At 36.4% G+C, this 18,769-nt stretch overlaps 1 pseudogene; it reads right to left on the bottom strand.

The window, feature by feature from the left end:
- Nucleotides 1-16,918: 16,918 nt before the first annotated feature.
- Nucleotides 16,919-18,558, bottom strand: LOC100955116 (annotated as a pseudogene).
- Between the last annotated feature and the right edge of the window lie 211 nt (nucleotides 18,559-18,769).

Here is an 18,769-nt window from a genome sequence, read left to right as displayed (position 1 = left end):
CCATATTGTTATCATTTGATTTTTTCCCCCTTATACCTAATAGCAGACTAAGGGAAGATACTTCAAGGTGATGAAAGTATCCTTCTCTTCATCCCAGACTATCCTTAGGTTTGACACCCACTGATAAACCTTCCTCAGCATGTTCCTTCCCTGATGGCTACAAGAAAGTTGTTCTTCCAAGGATTCTTCCACTTCTTTGGTCACCTAAATTATTCTGTTATAATGAAGACCTCACTTTCTCCTCCATTCAATAGTACCTCATACTATTAGTATAGATGCAGGAATTTCTTAAGTGTTTATGATTCATATCCACTTACTGTGAAGTTGTGGCAGACTTGACCAGGGCTGAGCCACTGAACTCTGCTCTTGAGGTAATCCCCTCATGATCATTTGAGAACTTACTCTTTGGTAGAACTAACATTTCAAGTTTGTCCTGTGCCTACATTGCCTATGTTTTTCTTTCAATACCTATCCCCAAAATTGAGGATCACATGCATTACTCAGAGCCAATTCGTAAAAGATGGATATCAAATCCAGAATCTTGTCATTAAACATTTGCTTTTTACAGAGAATTGTATAGTTTCTGACAATTTATATATTGCTTTTCTAGACATTTATGATGCTTAATTCACTCTTTTATGATTATAGTTTCATAAAGATGTTCAGAGGCAGCCTTCCCTCAAATAGAAGTTAATTCTGTAAATTGGTGACATTTTCTCCTAAAATTTAGAATATCTCATAATACTTAATAAAAATATATTCTAAAAATATTTTTGCAAAATTTCTAATCCTAGAATTCCAAACATATGTCTAGGAACTGAGTAAATTAAACTGTATGATATGGTAGCTGGAAACCTAGGAGCTTTGAAATCACACGATCATGAATTTAAAAACTTCTTTCACTTGGGCTTTCCCAGGCAAATAATTTAATTACTACATGCTTCTGTTTATTCCTGTGGAGAACTAGGAAACTGAGAATAACCACATCATTATGGAATTGTAAGGATTACTTTAGGCAACATAGGCAAATCACAATCCAAGGTCCCTAGTTCATCAATAAATGAAGCATTAGTGATTGGTTAGCCTGGAGGTCTGCATTTGGCATGAGTCGGTCACCTTCTATTAGGTTAAATCTCCCACTGGTATCAACCACGCATTTTAACATACATAAACAGAAGGCTATGATGAGTTGATTCTAGGGAAGACTTGGAAGATGGAGACAAGACAAAACCAGGCAAGCTTACCGTTTGCTCGCTTCTAGCATAAAGAAAATCTGTGTTACATGGCTACACAGGGAATGTCTCCAGTTTTTCAGGCCTCAATAAAGAGGGAAAGTTGAGGTGGCTCCGAAAAGTAAGGGTGACATCTCAGAAACTAAGGAGGCAGACGGAGGCTCCAAGTTCTGTTCAGGAAATCCTTCCAAGTTTCTGGCTGATTCTTCAATCACATACCTTTAGACCCGAGTAGGGCAGTAGAAATTAACGAACAGCTATTAGAGCTCCTGCCCCAGCAATAAAGTTTGCAGCTTGAGTTCAAGCTAGCTAATTGCCTCCTAAAATAAAAATATCAAAATACTTTGGTGGACTCTAACAGAATCTAAATCTTCCACCATGCAACATTCACAATGTTCAAGATATAAGAAAATTGTTTGATATATAAGAAACTGCAATTATGTAAGCATTTTCAAGATGAAAGGATGTTAATAGGATTCAATCCCCAAATGACCTACATGTCAAAATTAGCAGACAAAAGAGTTAAAGCAACTATTATTATTATGCTTTATGACATGAAGGGAAACACACAATATACTTACAAAGAAGATCATAGAAAATTTCAGCAGTGAAGCAGAAGATTTAAAAAGAACCAAATGGAAATTCCAGTACTACAAATACAACTTCTGGAATTAAATAATTCCCTGGAAGTGTTTAAGATCAAACAGAGATGACAGAGTAATGTATTGGAACAAATGTTCAGTGGAGATACAGTAATTCTTATAAGTTATACCCAGGCAAGAATCTAGTTATAGAATTATTATTACAAATATATTTTCCTTTTGAAATAATTTAAAACAAAGTTGCATCTGTCATTTTGAAGATGATTGTACAGCATTGTGCTAAGTAGCTTGTGGGTATCAATAAACAGGGACTGAAAAAGAGCGTGTTCTGCATTGCAGAAAACCTAATCATTCATAAAAAAAGATTAAAATGGCACCCTCAACTACTCACACCTCTCTGCCTAATCAGGGAGCTGATTCCTTTCAAGAATTTGCCTATAAGCCACAACTAAATAAAATAATAAAATGGAAATCTCAATTTATTATTATCACAATTGATTAGAATGTAATAAAAGCCAATATTCATTTAAAATCAATTGTCTTTCTCCAGACCTGCCAATCAAGCACAAAGAAATAAATAGAATTTGTTCTTCTACATTGTATTCTATTGGGATTCAGGTAGTTTAAAAGCATTTCCATTAGACCTTTGAGGTTCCATGCAAGTTAAATATTAGCTTATTTGTTGCCACCCAAAAGTGAATTTTCTTAGAGATATTCTAAATAATGTCTTGTTTAAACAACTTGACATTTTTTTCTTTTTTTCAATGACTCTTAATTCTTGGATAAAGCACATTTCTCTTTATTCATTTATACATTGATAAAATTCAAATATAAATTTGAGACTTTTAAAAAAAATTTTCTCTATTCCATAATTCATGGAGACTTTCATACAAGCATAGAAATAACCACTGTAGCCAGCAAACTCTCCAAGGCAGCCATTCCATTCCATATGTCACAGCAGGTGCCCGGGTGGAATTGCAGAGTAGAAAACCCAATTTATCTGTCATTTACTGTTGTCTTGGGGAACCAGCATCTTTTGCAAATTTAAGACCCAATGAGTTTCTTACATTTCCCCAAAGGAATGAGATTGAATTTTATGTAAATACACATCTAGTGACATTTAAGCTTAACCCTTGTGACATAAAAATATAAACTAGGGTCATACCTAGGGTCATCAACTAGATATGACTTTTTAAAAAGTGATCTATTTCCAAAATGAACCAATGTCTTATTTATTTATTTATTTTTGATTTTTCTGAAAAATAACTACTGTGGCAGAAATCTAACAAAAAAGACAAAACATTAACATTTAGACTAAGACACATACAAATACCTGTCAGAGACCAGAGCAGATCACCTTAAAGGTCGATCTAACACCAAATTTTGGATTGCAGTTGAATTCAGCTTCTGACCTCAGAAATGAAGATAAATGGTGGATGCTCTGCACGGTATTAACATATTTTTATCTGTAATTCTTTTTAAGCTTTGCTCTACATAGAATACTGTCCCCTTAGTATGCTGCTTGAAGGAGCTCGTCTGTGAATTACAGTCACAGCAGTGTACCCTGGAAGATGCGAGTGGACTGCTGCTTCATTAGTGCATATTTATGTGCATGTGACATCTATGAATGAAAATGTATAATAAAAATTAATTGAGAATTTGAAATGACTACTTACTTCACTATTACTTTGTTTTTAGCCTTTCTTCTAAAATCTCTATTTGTAGAAATAATTTTCTTTTTATGGGATACAAACTGAATTGTTCTAGTCTCTTCCAATATCTGACTACAACTCTCCAACTAAGAACAATTTTTCTATTCCTGAGTCCCTATGAGCTGAAGCTAAATGGCTTGATGTAAATCTCAAGGGCCAATCCTCATGCCTCCCGTGTAGGTCACACAGACAGTTCACTAAAACACCTGGTGGCACACTCAGAGACACTGAAACTGCAAACCAGGATGACAAGGTGACAACTTCATGCTGTGGAAACCTTTTCCTAAGATGCAGGAACAAGATCTCTTATCACTATAAGACTCTTGTCCCTCTTAATTTTTTCTTGCTTTTACCTACCTTTGAACTTGACAGGATAATGCTGTAGTTATAATTGTTCAATCTGAAGTTTCTGTGAGTAACCTGAAAAAGTTCTGCCTCTGTATTGCCAAATCTAGATCTTCACAGGACCTAATGGGTCCTTCCGCTTACCTAGTGGGTAATTTTAGCAGCCGCTCTTATGCAACTGTGTTCAAATTGTCCCTTTTATAGAGCCTTATTTCTAGATCCACCTATTCTCACTCCTTGATTAAATTTAACCCAGTCATGGGATACTAAATAATTGAATTGCTACCTGGTAGCTGAACAAGGAGGTATCAGCACAGTTGCTAACAGTTCTTATTGCATATGGATAAATATATAGGATAGTAGAGGCCTCCTTGCAAAAAATTAATGATCAAGCTAACTTGGTTAAAGTGGGTAGATTTCTTATCTGGCAGTTCTTCAATTTGTTGAATGTTAGGAGGTTTTGGTTCATGAGAACCCTGGCTAAGGGCATACTCCAAACTCTTAATCTTAACCTTTTGAGAGCAATAATGGTAGTCTCCCTGGTGCACTATATCCTCTCGAAAGGTCTTAAATGTCTACATGAAGCCATCTGTTAAATGCTGAATGGTCTGTCTCTGGCTGAAGTGATAAAGCCTCCAAGAAATGCATGATAATAAGGACACTCTCACCAATGAATACTGTGTTGATATCAAAACCCAAAAATGACAGTGAAGGACAGCAGCCCTGATCTCAGTTTTGCTCACGCTCTCACCTGCTGGTGTGATCAAATGGGGAGGATTGCTAAATAAAATTGAGAGGTGGCTATTCATTTGAACTGAGCTCCTGCACTAGACCCAACAAATTAACTAGAATTGAGGTACTCATGCTTCAATTCCATGTGAACAAGAAAAAACCAAGTTGTTTGGTTGTCCTTCCAAGAGATCAGGAGACAGATATTCCAAGAAAGCCAGTTTTAGCCACCATGATCAGGAAGTCCCTCTGCTTCATCCTTTACAAGGACAGTGACTTTGGGAGGACAGATCCGGTTTCCATTCTCTGTTTCTGCTTTCCTCTGCCCTCTTCTGTAAAGCCAATCTCCTCTGCTCAGTGCATCAGCACACTTGTTTTATTTTATACTGTGAGGTGTTGGCTTCATTCTAGAATTGCACATAAAAGCCAATTAAGACCTTCAAACTAAATTAGTTGTAGTTCTGCCTTTTGACAAATGAGTACACAATTCACCATCAGGATGAGGGTTACTTCTAGGTCACTATAGATTTAGCAGAGGCATGGAGGGGGCTTTAAGTTATCACAGTGTGTTATTTTTTAAGTTGGACTGTGGGTATGTGAGTATCCACTTCATTCTATATCAAACTCAACGTTGAGATTGAGAATTCCCTTATTTTACGTATAGTATATTCATTTTATTATTTAAGCTCTGATTACTATCCCATGTTTTTTGACAGAAAAGATTCTAGTAAGCTCTGGGTGAGTGCCACTTCTGATGTATCAAATATGTGACTAGAAAGAAAATGAAAATTGGTTATAGATAATTGTTATAGATACTTTGTTTTTGAGCAGAAATAACCCTCAAGGGATATAACATTCTGGGCAAAATCAAGTATGGAAATTATACCCTGATTCACGGTTTAGCCTTTGCATATGCTAACACCATTCAAAATGTAATTGGCATAATTAATGAAGAGTCTGGTCAGAGAAGCAGCTCCAACAGTAAAAGGAAATGGTTTCATGTATGCTCTGAAAACTCTATGAAAGCACGAGCTTGCAGAAAAAAAGAGAGGAGAAATGACCTCTGGCCTTACCTAATGTTTGCACTCACTTGTTTTATAAAAACTCTGCCTTTGTGAAAGGCTTATGCTAGTGATAACATTGTGACAAATCCCAGGAATTCTAAAATTAAAACATAATCCATTATAGCAGCATAATTAAATTACAGATACACCATTGTCATATACATTTTTATAGGGAATTGCTTCTGAAAATTGATTCAAAACTTTCCTAGTACAGGTCTCTTATCTTCACCAGCAAAAGTAATAATTTGCTTCACTTAAAGAAGAGGAAGTGCTCACCTAGCAAAAGTCCGCTGCAATCTCCTAATCAGACTTGATTTTTCCTTGGGGGTTATTTTGGTTGTATTTTTCTATTTGTCTTGTTGTCGGTTTTTATGGCTCAATTATTTTTTACTTTTCCTAAAGTGCACATCACATAGAATTTACCTCTTAGTCGTCTTTAATTGGACACGACAGTGGTGTTAAGTACATTCTTACCGTGCAACCCTCTCTAGAGCTCTTTTCATCTTATAAAGCTAAGAGTCTGCCTGCACTCCTTGAACTACCCAGTGTCCCCCACCTAAGCACCTACCAGTAAGCTTTCCATCTTTGAGTTTCATGACTCCAGGAACCTCATATTAGTGGAAGCATATAATATTTGCCTTTTAATAACTGGCTTATTTCACTTAGCATAATGTCCTCAAGACTTATCCATATTGTAGCATGCATCACACTTTCCTTCCTTTTGAAGGCTGAATAATATTCCACTGTTTTTGTCATTTTGTTTATCCATTCATCCATGGATGGACACTTGGGTTGTTTAGAGTTTGTTTTTCAAAAAGTTTTTATTTTGAAGACCAAGTCTCACTCTGTCATCCTGGGTAGAGTGCCCTGGCATCATTATAGCTCACAGCAACCTCAAGCTCCTAGATTCAAGCAATCCTCCTCCCTCAATCCTCCTCCCAAGTAGTCAGGACTACAGGCAGGTACCACAATGCCTAACTAGTTTTTTTTTTTTTTTAACCTATCTTTAGTAGATATGGGGGTCTCACTCTTGCTCAGACTGGTCTTGAACTCCTGAGCTCAAGCAATCCACCCTCCTCAGCCTCCCACAGTGCTAGGATTCCAGGAGTGAGCCCCCATGCCCATTCTATTTTTGGATTGTTCAATTCCGTTTGCCTCATTTGATGAAGAACTCTAAGAACACAAAATTGCACCACTAATCATATGCCCCCAATTTGGAGTCTTGCAATACACTGAATAAAATCTGGGATGATTGAGAATTGAACATCTATAATTTACAGACATTTCATAATGATTTTTAAAGTCAAATTTATGTTTTAACTTAAGATTTGAAAAAAGTAAAGAAAATCATACTACCTATAGAATAGCTCATTGATAATGCTTTGATTGTAAATTGTGCAGTGTAGTTGAATAATAACAAAGCAACTCATGTCAACTCTAAGTAGACCTCCTAGTAATGGAACTAAACAGAGAGTAGAAAGAGTTTAATTTCTAGTTCTACAAATCCTAAGCTAAATAAGTTGGAATACATGTTTAGACCTCAATATCCTCACTTGTGGATGGAGAAGATTTGACTCAAGGCTCCCTTTGGCTCTTTCCCATGCTCGGTGTCTTTTATCCTTCCCCGGGTTCATTTCTTTGCTCAAAGGTAAGTTAAGGTCTACAGCATTTCTCATGAGTGTTGAGATCACTTAATGTTTCTTCTCCTGAAGAGCAAATTTTGACCCAACAAAAGATAGTTCTAAATCCAAAAGAACTTCTGTGATATGAATTTGCATTTAGAGAATAATTACATACAAACAGGGAATATGAGTTGATAATTAGAAAATAAGAGCCCATTTTGACACATCTCAATGGAAATAAGCACATCTTCCAACTTAAAAGGAAAACAAATTTCAAGCTCAGGTCCACTTTTGTCAGCAGGTGTATCCTCTCTTCAAAGGTCACATATATGTTTAGACACAGGTACTGGATCATGATTTGCTCTGTAATTCTAGATTTTATTTTCCAAATGGGAATTTTCCAGCCAACAACTTGTGTGCAGTATGGCTTCTGGAAAGTTCTGAAGGTCAAGTATGGTATTTGGGAATTTTAAAGCCAAGGGATCTCTAGGTTGCCCAACGTGTCTCCTCATCATGAGCCTCTCATTTTACTCCAGGGTTTCAATCAAACACATTGCATATAATAAAGTAATTTATTTGTCTGGCTCTGCCCACCTAGATCTAGTAAAAAAATCTGTAATAGATTTCAAAGAAACATAATACTGCCTTCTCTTACGCCATCCAGTTTCTGATTTGGGGTTGTGTTATTACTTGCAGTACAGAGATAATAACTTTAAAGTTGGAAATTCTGCAAATGCTTCTGCTAAAACCTCTGTTTATACTGAGTTTATGAGAGCAGGCCAGGCTGCAAGTGCTCTGTGTGTGTCAGCAATGTTCTAGTCCACTTGGTTAGCCTAGGTAGACCACATCTGAAAAATGTCACGTCTTGAAAGTAAACAAATAAGTCTCACTGATTGCACCTTTCCCATGAATTGAAGGTTTTTTTGATTTCTTGTAAATTTCTAGCAAATAATTCCTGAGCATTTAGTAATTAGATTTTTGTTTTCAAATCTAGTTAGATCTTAAAATGTATAATTTAGAGGAAAATATTATGATGCAGCATGTTAGCACTGTGGAATGAAGGTTTCATTTTTCAAGGCACAGCTGTAATCTCTCCACATCCGACTTAGTGCTGCTTCTCTTCTGAATGACTCTCATTTTTTCTCCTTGGTTTCTTGTGGCTCTCAAATTCATGCTTATGCAATAGAAACAATTTTAAATGTTAACATGTTACATTTTAAAATAAAATTTTATCCCAGTGATGCCATTTTCTAGATGACGGTCAACTTTAATGCTTCTCCCTTTGCCATGGTGAAACTGCAGCATTGCTTTTGTTGGAAGTCAATATGCCTTCAACCCAAAGCATTGTAACCCAACATCTACAATGTAATAAAGCCAAATAGTGTAAAAAACATCCTCATGACCAATGTAGCAAAATCCCTGAGTCAGTTTTGCCTAAATCAGGATTTCCTTAAAGAGGTTCCTATAAGGAAGTTCTGATTCCACCACTACCTCCAGGCTCTGGAGCAAGGTTTCCCAACCTTTATTATTTCATGGCACACTTGAACCTAGAGATATATACACTTCCACACCACACTTAAACTATGTTGTTCAAAAAAGAAAAAAGAGAGAGAGAGTAAAAAAAAGAATATACTTACTGGGCTTTGAACTTCTTTCAAACATAATTTAATTAATGATCTTTAAGAATTTTTGAGGCAGACCTGTGATCCTCTCATGGCACACCAGTTGAAAATAACTTCCCTAGAGATACCAACTTGATCATTAAATGTCTGAATGGAAAATTTTCCAAATTTGCTAGATATTTCTTATTTAGGTGTAATAGTAAGGATACTAATTTTATCTGGCTCTATAGATCAAACATTTTCAGAAGCCAGCCTAGCTTCCAGGTGATGTCTTTGCAAATAGAATCTTAATGAAGTGGCCCCTGGATAATTCACTGCAAATGACTTATGATAGGGTTATGGTCCTGCTAAACCCATAAAAAGTTGAAAATATCCTAAGTCAAAAATGCATTTAATGCACTTTTCTAAGGACATCCCAGCTTAGCCTAGTCTACCATAAAATGCTAAAAACACTCACATTAGCTTACAGCTAGGCAAAGTAATGTAACACAAAACTTGTTTGATAATAAAGTGTTGCATATTTTATGTCATTTCTCAACTAGTGTACTGAAGGTGAAAAACAGAGAGATCACGTGGGTAGGGAAGCACAGTCTCTAAGGAATGTGGACACTTTTCACACCATTATAAAGTTAAAAACTCATTAAGTTAAACCCTTGTAGGTCAGAAGCCGTCTGTGCTTAATAGAAATAAAGGGAATTTTAGTCAGAGACCAAGTAAGGCTTGTCTTAAAATGTGACATTCCAATAGCTGTAATGCTTAAACAAATCATACATGTGTTTTTAAATCATTGTAAAAGAAAACCAGATAATTTCTAATTGGTCTGGAGGCTAAATAAACTGTGCTGAACTTTCCCTATAGGTGAAAACATGGCTATCACGTAAGTCATCGGTAGTAAGTTGGCCCATGACCATCAGAACCACGTTAAACACACTCCCAGTGGCAGTGCCTTCTGCATGTCATCATTATCAGCATCATCACCTGGGCAGGTGTGCACTACTGGGTGTAGCTGACCATTCCCTATCTCCACCTGCAGCCAGTTCCAGAATAAAACCACATTGACTGATGATGGCCCCAGGAAGAAACAAAATTTTGGCTCCTATTTAATGGCAGATCCTACATCTCTACATAGAATCCTAAGAGTCCTCATTTTGCTATATGACAATGACAAACATTTTTTTTTCCTTCTGAGTAAAGATTTAATTTCATCTATAGATGAACAAAAATGAGGGAAAGCTCATTAGCAAATATTATTTTAAATAATTCTTTTATATAAGACACTTCCTATACAATTATAATCATTGTGATGAACACAAATGGAACCTTAATATATTCAGTTGCAGGATGAGCTATATTAAGAAGCAACGCAGCTTTAATTGCTTAGGGGAAAAAAAAATTAAGAAACTAAGAGAGAAAGAAAATGCTGCTTCAGATTAAATGGTGGCTATAATCCAAGAAATTCTAATACCACAAATATGCCTCTAGATTTGATTTGCATTAGTTCTAGGTATAACTGAATTCTTACTCAACTTCTTTTTATGTTGTGAGGAGAAAGGTAACTAAAAGAGAAAGAAACGGCAATTTCAAATCTTTTTTAATAGAATACACACTTGAAAATTAATACTGCATTCCAGACTCATTTTTAAATTTATACTGAGTTCCAGACTCAAATTTTTAAATATCTGACATTCCTTAGAAATGAATTAAACACTATTTACAGCAACTAGTATATTACCCTTTAGTTAAGTTCTAACGTTAATACTTTACTGTAATCTGAGAATCTTTTAGAGGCCCCCCATTCATAGTTAAACGGTCAATACACAAAATACTATTTGAAAATACTGACTAGAAAGGCCTGAAGCATTAATTACTGGTCCTCAAGATACATGCACAGACGAGGGCAGTCTCATACATCCAAACACCAAAGGAAGAGCTTGGGAACTTATTAGGAAAAGAAATGTTACATAAATTGGTTGGCAAATAAGTTCACTAGTGCTAGCTCAGACTTCTTGGAGCTGGCCAGCTCTGGTGAATAGTGGCAGAGATGATTGCTTCAGAATAGTGTTGAGGGTCATGGCAATTTGACAGCTACTTAGCAAGACTGTTCTTAAGACTATACTAAGCTTTTTTGGCAGGTGGACTTTGAAGATAATTCCTGGAGCAGGCGCTGTGTGTCCTTAGTGCTTTGCCTGTCTGACCCCTTGACTGGGATTTATTTAGTCAGGTATGACAGAACTAACCCTGACTCTTATGATTGTTTTTCACAGCACATAAACGGAATCTGATTCAGTGTGATGAGCCAGGGTTATAGCACTCCCTTCATAGAAGTAGGTACATATTTTGATTTTAGATGAGGCCCTGAGCCACAGAAAAGAATTTTATACTTAAATACACGGCAACTTTAACGGTATGGCCAATGCTAAAGCGGCGCTTACTAGTAATTGGATTCCAAAAGTAATATTTAACACTTTTAGGTTGTTAAAACCATTTGTTGTGCTGTGGCTAGTGTGTTTTGTTTTTCATGACTAACACTGGTGGCTTACTGGTGCAGTCGCAGGCATTTTTATTCCTTTCTGCTGGGTGACTTAAAACAGTTCCTGGCAATAGGTTATTAAATTTAGCTATTTTTCAGTGAATTTAAATATTGCTAAAGAAAATAAGTTCTAATTTAACTCAAATTACAAAAACATTAGCTGGGGACATAATTAGAATAAGGAGGCACCAATTTCATTGCTAGAATATTTTCTCTAATGTGAACATCAGTAACATGAGGGCAGGAAGGCTGGCACTTAATTTCCTCAACAGAATATAGGAAGGGTTTAGTGCGTATATTTCTCCTTGGTAACTTATATAAAAAGTGGTTTCAGTCACATCTTTTCATTTCGTTTTACTACAAACGTGCCTTTCTTACTTAGAGAATCTAAATAATAGCAACAATAAATAACAATGAAAAAGATTTCAAAGGTAGTTTCGTCTTTAGAAAAGCAAACTGTTCTCCCTCATTAATGTTTTACTCCAAAGGAGATTTCCAAATACAGCTACAAAACACAGGGGCTGCACTTTACAAATGTGGGTTTTTGAAACCATTGCATAAATCCAGAGAAATTCTATATTCATCCTTTAGTGTTTACTAACTGTCCAGAAAGGGAGTATTTTAAAAAAGAACTTCCACATTGCAGTTTCACTACATGTCTCCAAAAGTAAGCAGAAATAATTAAAATAATTATTGTCCGGTCCTCTGCAGCAAAGCCCATGTTTATTTTGAGCAATGGATGTTCAAATGGATGTCTGAAAATTTGTGGCTGTGCCTGAACCACAGTTTCATGAAGAAAGAGAGGAAAAAAATATATCTGCAGCAAGATTTTTTTACAAGCCTGAAGTCTGTCTTGCCCATATAAATAATTTCACTGCTGAGGAGCTGAGTCACTGCTTTTTTTCCAACAATAGTTTCTCACTAAGTAAAAGAAAACAATACTTCCCTCCCCAGCCCCAGAAGCCAATACACACAGGCCTTTCATGAGCGAGGCTATGGGTGGCATTTGAGAGTCCAAAAAGCCAAACACCCTGTGTTGCTGGGGCACTTAACATAGCCACACTCAAACCCTTTCCCCTCCCCCTGCCTCTTCCTGTCCTCCGAAGACAGAGACACAAAGGATCTGGCGAGCCCCCCTCCTCCAAGTTCGTGCCAAAAGACCCTACCTTTCAAGGCAAGCTGCGGAAATTGCCCACCCTTTATGCGCCCTATAAAAGGGGTCTCTAACTGCCTCCCCCTTCGCACTGCCCAGGCAGTACCTTCTCCTCTCAATAAACCTGGACTGAACAGCTCCTCTGCGGCCTCATCTCGGGGCACCATCGTTTGCACCTTTCATGCATGTGTGTGGGTAGGGTATCAAATTAACCCCACTGAGATGCCTCCTTAGCCTTTGCATGCCAGCAACACCCCCAGCCCATTTTGGATTCTGCCGAATGAGGAATTTGAAGGACTATTAAACACTCTGTAAAACGCTCGCAACACATCTGCACAAAACCCCATAGCGCAGGTGTTTCTGTAATTGGAAAAATGCTCCGTGTTCAATGGCCCCTCAAATGCACCCTCTTCTCCAGCACTCCTTTGGGTTTTACGAAGCAGTTCAGGAAACCTAAGTGCTGACTAGACTTTTCTCAAAATTCAGGCCTCTCCATTTTGTGTAAAGACAAGAGATGAGATTTGTTTTTCCACTAACCTTTACTTAGGGAGCTACATTCTGCAATTCTGTTTGAAATCAAGGATTCCAGATGCATGAAAAACTCACACTGAGGGATTAAGGAATATGTTTTATGTGGAACATAACTACAAATGCTACAAAGCTCTTCATTTCTAAAACTATTTTAGAATCACTTCTTGGCCTTTTGGCTAAGATCAAGCGTGAAACTATTTTACAATTTTGAGCTAACAATATTTGCTGAGTCATCCACAGATGAATCTCAATAAAACAATTGCTTGCTTTATCTGAATACCTACTGCTTTAAGTGGAATGTCTGAAATGATTGAACCCTGTCCTAATTTCTGTTATTTTTAAAGATGATGTGCTGATAGAAAGCGTAAGAGTTAGTGAAGGAAACACAGCAAGCAGAGTGCTTTTTGTTTTTCATGAAACACTCAGCTGTGTAACACCTTTGTTTGCTAAGCCTTGCTCTCTGATTGCTAGAAGCATCTGTAGATCACCCTGGCTTCAGCAAAGTCTGCAAATCCATGCCTTGATAAAAGCTCCCTTTCTTCCATTTGCAAATAAGGAGTCTGGAGCAGCTGTTTTCTGGTAGAACTCTCCGGACCCTCTTGCCCTCTTGTTAAAATACCTTAATCTTTAAAGGTCAATAAAATTTAAAATAAATTGATCTTCTTAGAATAATAATTCTTATAAATCATACTTGCAGTAAGATACTTTAAAGGAGAAATTAAAGAATTGCATTTTTGGGGGCTTGGTGCCCATGCTCAGTGGTTAGGGCACCGGCCACATGCACGGAGGCTGGTGGGTTTGAACCCAGCTTGGGCCTGCTGAACAACAATGACAACAATAACAACAACAACAACAAAATAGCCAGGTGTTATGGCAGGCACCTGTAGTCCTAGCAACTTGGGAGGCTGAGGCAAGAGAATTGCTTAAGCCCAAGAGTTTGAGGTTGCTGTGAGCTGTGAGGCCAGGGCACTCTACTGAGGGCAACATAGTGAGAGTCTGTCTCAAAAAAAGAAGGAAGGAAGGAAGGAAGGAAGGAAAGAAAGGCATTTTTCATGTTATACTTGAAAATAGAAGTATGCTTCATTTGGCACAATAGATGAATTCTTGTATATAGCTGTTTGGTTTTTTGTTCTGATAAATTATTCATAAGTTAAATACCTGAGGGAAGATTGTTAATTAAAGAAATCCAATTAAGAATTGTTTTGTTAATATAAAACTTAACTAAAGCCAAATGTGGGCTTTTTGCTTATAAAGTTAATTTAAGAAGGATTTGAATTGGGCACAAAGTTTTGTTGGTTTTTTTTTTTTGTATAATTTTGACAGTTTATGCTAGTGAAAAACCTTAGCCAAGGGATACACAGGTCACTGAAAACCAGTGATAGTCACAATTGCCTGAAGTTTTATGTTATCCAAGAGAGGGATATTATTCATTAATATCTTGCATAGGGCCAGTGCTCATCATGTTTACTATTTATATTTTATAGGAAGTTTTACCTAACTTTTAACTGTTAGAACTGAAAAGATTTAGAAAGATAAATAGAAATTATAAGCCATGCCTATAATTAAAAAAGTTGAAACTAAGTGAATGTTCAAAATACATAAGAGATTAGAATAGGCCCTTTAATAGTAAAAGTATTTCTATATTTTTAAAACCACTTAAACTGTCATGCACACACATAAAGAAAAACATATAATATGGACTAAAAATGTATTACAAATGTTCCTTTGTGTATGTGATGAGAAGTAGACAAAATTGTATGTCTTTTTAACTTGTCTCTTTTACTTACTGGGTGTCTTTTCCACATTATTGGAGGATATTGTTGAGATTTTATTGTAATTTTTCACAGATATTCAGCACATAGACACATACAAAAAGGTGTCACTAAAAGATAACAGAATAAACAAAGAATATTAAAAACACTTGATTATTCAAAATAAGGTAAGAGAACAGAACAAGACAAAAAATAAATGGGACAAATAGGAAATATACACCAACATGGTAAACTTAAACCAATACTTATCAGTTACTACTTAACTGAAATACGCCACCCCACCATGTAAAAAGAAGACATAGTTATTGTAAATAAAAATTAATCTATGGATTAATTAATTTAAAAGTACTTGGTCCAGTAATAGACTGTTTAAAGAAACATTTTTGAAATAAAAAGAAATAGACAAGGGAAGAAAAAGATAGACCAAGAAATCATTAAGTATAAGAAAATTGGTACGGCAATAGTACTATTTTAAAAAGTGGACTTCAAGACAATCGATATAATCAAAAACAAAGTTAAAAAATTTTGTGATTGCAGAAGTTCAATTAAACAGGAAGCCATAAACAATTTTATTTATTTATTCTTCAGTTTTTGGCCAGGGCTGGGTTTGAACCTGCCACCTCCGGCATATGCAGTCAGCACCCTACTCCTTTGAGCCACAGGTGCCACCCCATAAACAATTTTAAATACACCCGATAACACTGTCGCAAAAAGATGTGATTCAAGAACTGACAGAAGTAAAGAGAAGAAACAAAAAAAGGTTTTTAACACCTGTCTTTCAGTAACGAAAACAGAGAAAAAAATAAATAATAGTACAGGAGATCTGAACAACACGATCAGTAAAACTAGCCTAATTGGCATTTCCTGAATGTCATTAAAAAGTGTATGTTTGCTCTTACTGCAGTATTAAAGTATATATCAAAAATGATGAAATAGCTAGAAAAATCCCCCAATTTTTTTTATTAAACAATGAACTTCTAGATTACTCAGATCAAAGAAGAAAACACAAGGGATATTACTTTGAAATACGAAAGTCTAAAATACTTATCTAAGTTTATACTTTAAAAATGACAAAATTAAGACCTTTTATCACAAAGGTGGTAGAAGAATGTATCAAATAAAAATGAAAGTAGAAGTAAATAAAATAGAAAAATTGAAAGAATGGATCCAATAAAAATGAAAGTGAAAGTAAATAAAAATGGAAAAACTGACAACAGAGCCAGGCATGGTGGCTTTTGTGTGTAATGGAGACTTTGGGAGGTCTAGGTGGGAGGATTGCTTGAGGCCAGGAGTAGAAGACCAGTTTGGGCAACTAAGCCAGACTCTAGCTCTAAAAATTAAAAAATTAGCCAGGCATAGTAGGAGACCATTGTGGGATGGTGAGATAGGATGATTGCTTGAGGCCAAGAGTCTGAGGTTGTAGTTAGCTCTAATTAAGCCATTGCACTCCAACCTAGGCAACAGAGCCAGGAAAAAAAAAAAAGAAGAAGAAGAAGAAGTAGAAGAAAGAAAGAAAAGAAAAAGAAAAAGAAACAGAAACAGAAGCAAAAAAATAAATAAATAAATAAATACTGACAATGGAGAAAATCAACCAAGATTATGTATTAATACTTAATAAATTAAGCAAAAAAGAAACAAAATTATTTAGTATGAAGAAATGAAAGGAGGAACATCACTATTTACTTTACAAATGCCAAAATTTTATGCCAATTAACTCAACAAATAAGATGAAATGGAAAAATTCCTCCTAGAGCACAAATTACTAAAACTCACACATCAAGATATTAAAAAAGGTGTGCGTATTGCATTAATAATTAAAAACAGGTATAATGTCTTCATTGGTAAATTTTACCAAATATTTTATGGTAAACAGCACCAATCTTACAAACTCTTTTTTTAGCCCTTTATACTTTATTTAAAATTACAGTACATTTAGTTGAGTAATATTTATACGTTTCCATATTCACAAGCTCACTGATCCATTCTTCACCGCCATCCATCACTTTACTCTTCATAGTCAAAGTCTTCTGGAATTCCAAAATTTTTATCAATTTTATTTCTTCAAATCCAAATTTTCTTTTGGCCCAAGATTTTATTGCAAATATGTCACCAGTCCATCTGTTAGCAGCTTCCTTGGCCACTTTATTTGCTTGATGTATTTCTTCTACAACTTGTGGGTCACATTGTTTGTATTTTTTTACTTCTATCTTTAGCTGTTCCCTTTCACCCTGAAGTGAGGAACGGTCTTTCGCCAGCATAACTCCCTCCTCCATCTCATGTCGGCCAATTTTCACTTTTTCAATGTTTTTCTGTAGATTTGCCGGCTTTTGTCTTCCCTCAGACAACTGAAATTCCAGAGCCTCCAATTTACATTTCCTTGCAAGAAGAGCTTAACTTGGAAAAGCCTAATAGTAATTAGAAGTTCTGGCTCGGCACCTGTGGCTCAAGTGGCTAAGGCACCAGCCACATAAACCTAAGGTGGCAGGTTCGAATCCAGCCTGGGCCCACCAAACAACAATGATGGCTGCAACCAAAACATGGCCAGGCGTTGTGGTGGGCACCTGTGGTCCCAGCTGCTTGGGAGGCTGAGGCAGGAGACTGGCTTGAGCCCAGGAATTGGAAGTTGCTATGAGCTGTGATGCCACAGCACTCTACCCAGGGTGACAGCTTGAGGCTCTGTCTCAAAAAAAAAGTTCCAGTCCTCTCCTCGTCAGCCATACCAACTAAACTTTGAAGGACTCCTTTTATTGACATAGCAGTAATGCCTTTCTCCTTGGGAGCAATCTTCTCCGTATCTATCTTTGAATTGAAATACACCTTTTGTCTCAGAAAATATTTCTGTCATGCAAGCTTTTTTCTTTTACACTGAGTCCTTTTTTCTTTGACAAAGGCACTGAAATTTCCACTGGTGAGATCAGCCTGTGGTGTGAGTGGCAGGGTAGGCCCGAACTCTTTTTGGAAAATAGTGAAGGAAGAAAAAATATTCTTAACTTGTCTAATAAAGCCACCGTATAACTAATACCAAAACTCGATCAATTAAAAAGCTTCTGCACCAGGGCAGTGCCTGTGGCTCAAAGGAGTAGGGTGCCAGCCCCATATGCTAGAGGTGGCAAGTTTCAAACCCAGCCCTGGCCAAATACTGCAAAAAAAAAAAAAAAAAAAATCTTCTGCACAGCCAAGAACACAATCAAAAGAGTAAATAGACAACTCACAAAATGGCAGAAGTCTTTGCATGTTATACATCTGATAAAAGGCTGATAACCTGTAAAGAAAGCAAATCAGTAAGAAAAAAAATCAAACCACCCCATTCAAAACTGGGCAAAAAGTTGTTATCTAATGTACACAATGAAAGGGTATACAACATACCTCCTGGGTAAAGGGCTCAACCACAGCCTGAACTTTTCCTTGGAAATGAAAACAATGTAACCTAAACATGTGTACCCTCATATTAATCTGAAACTAGGAAAAAAGTGGGCAAAAGACATGAACAGAAACTTCTCAAATGAAGATATACTAATGGCCAACAAACTCACGAAAAAATGATCAACTTCTACTAATCATTAGAGAAATGCAAATCAAAACCACAATCTCTACATTTACCAGTCTGGGGGAAACAGGATGTGCGAACCCTCCGAGAGCTCCATCACCTTCTTATAAACTCAGCAATGCATTAAAAAAATTGATGCTGTGATTCATCCAGCATCTGTATGTTTTATGCCAGAAAGAGTATCTACTTTGCCATTCTGATGGAAATAAAGATCTGTACCCTGCGGCCCTCAGGTATTTTCTGAAATAATTTTCTTCCATATTTTGTAAGGGCATGCATATGAGGATAAAACTAGGAGATGTCTGGGT

The sequence above is a fragment of the Otolemur garnettii genome, unplaced genomic scaffold, assembly GCF_000181295.1.
Source record: "Otolemur garnettii isolate 467f Iridium unplaced genomic scaffold, OtoGar3 scaffold00280, whole genome shotgun sequence".
Classification (NCBI taxonomy): Eukaryota; Metazoa; Chordata; class Mammalia; order Primates; family Galagidae; genus Otolemur; species Otolemur garnettii.
This window is presented reverse-complemented; position numbering and strand designations above follow the sequence as displayed.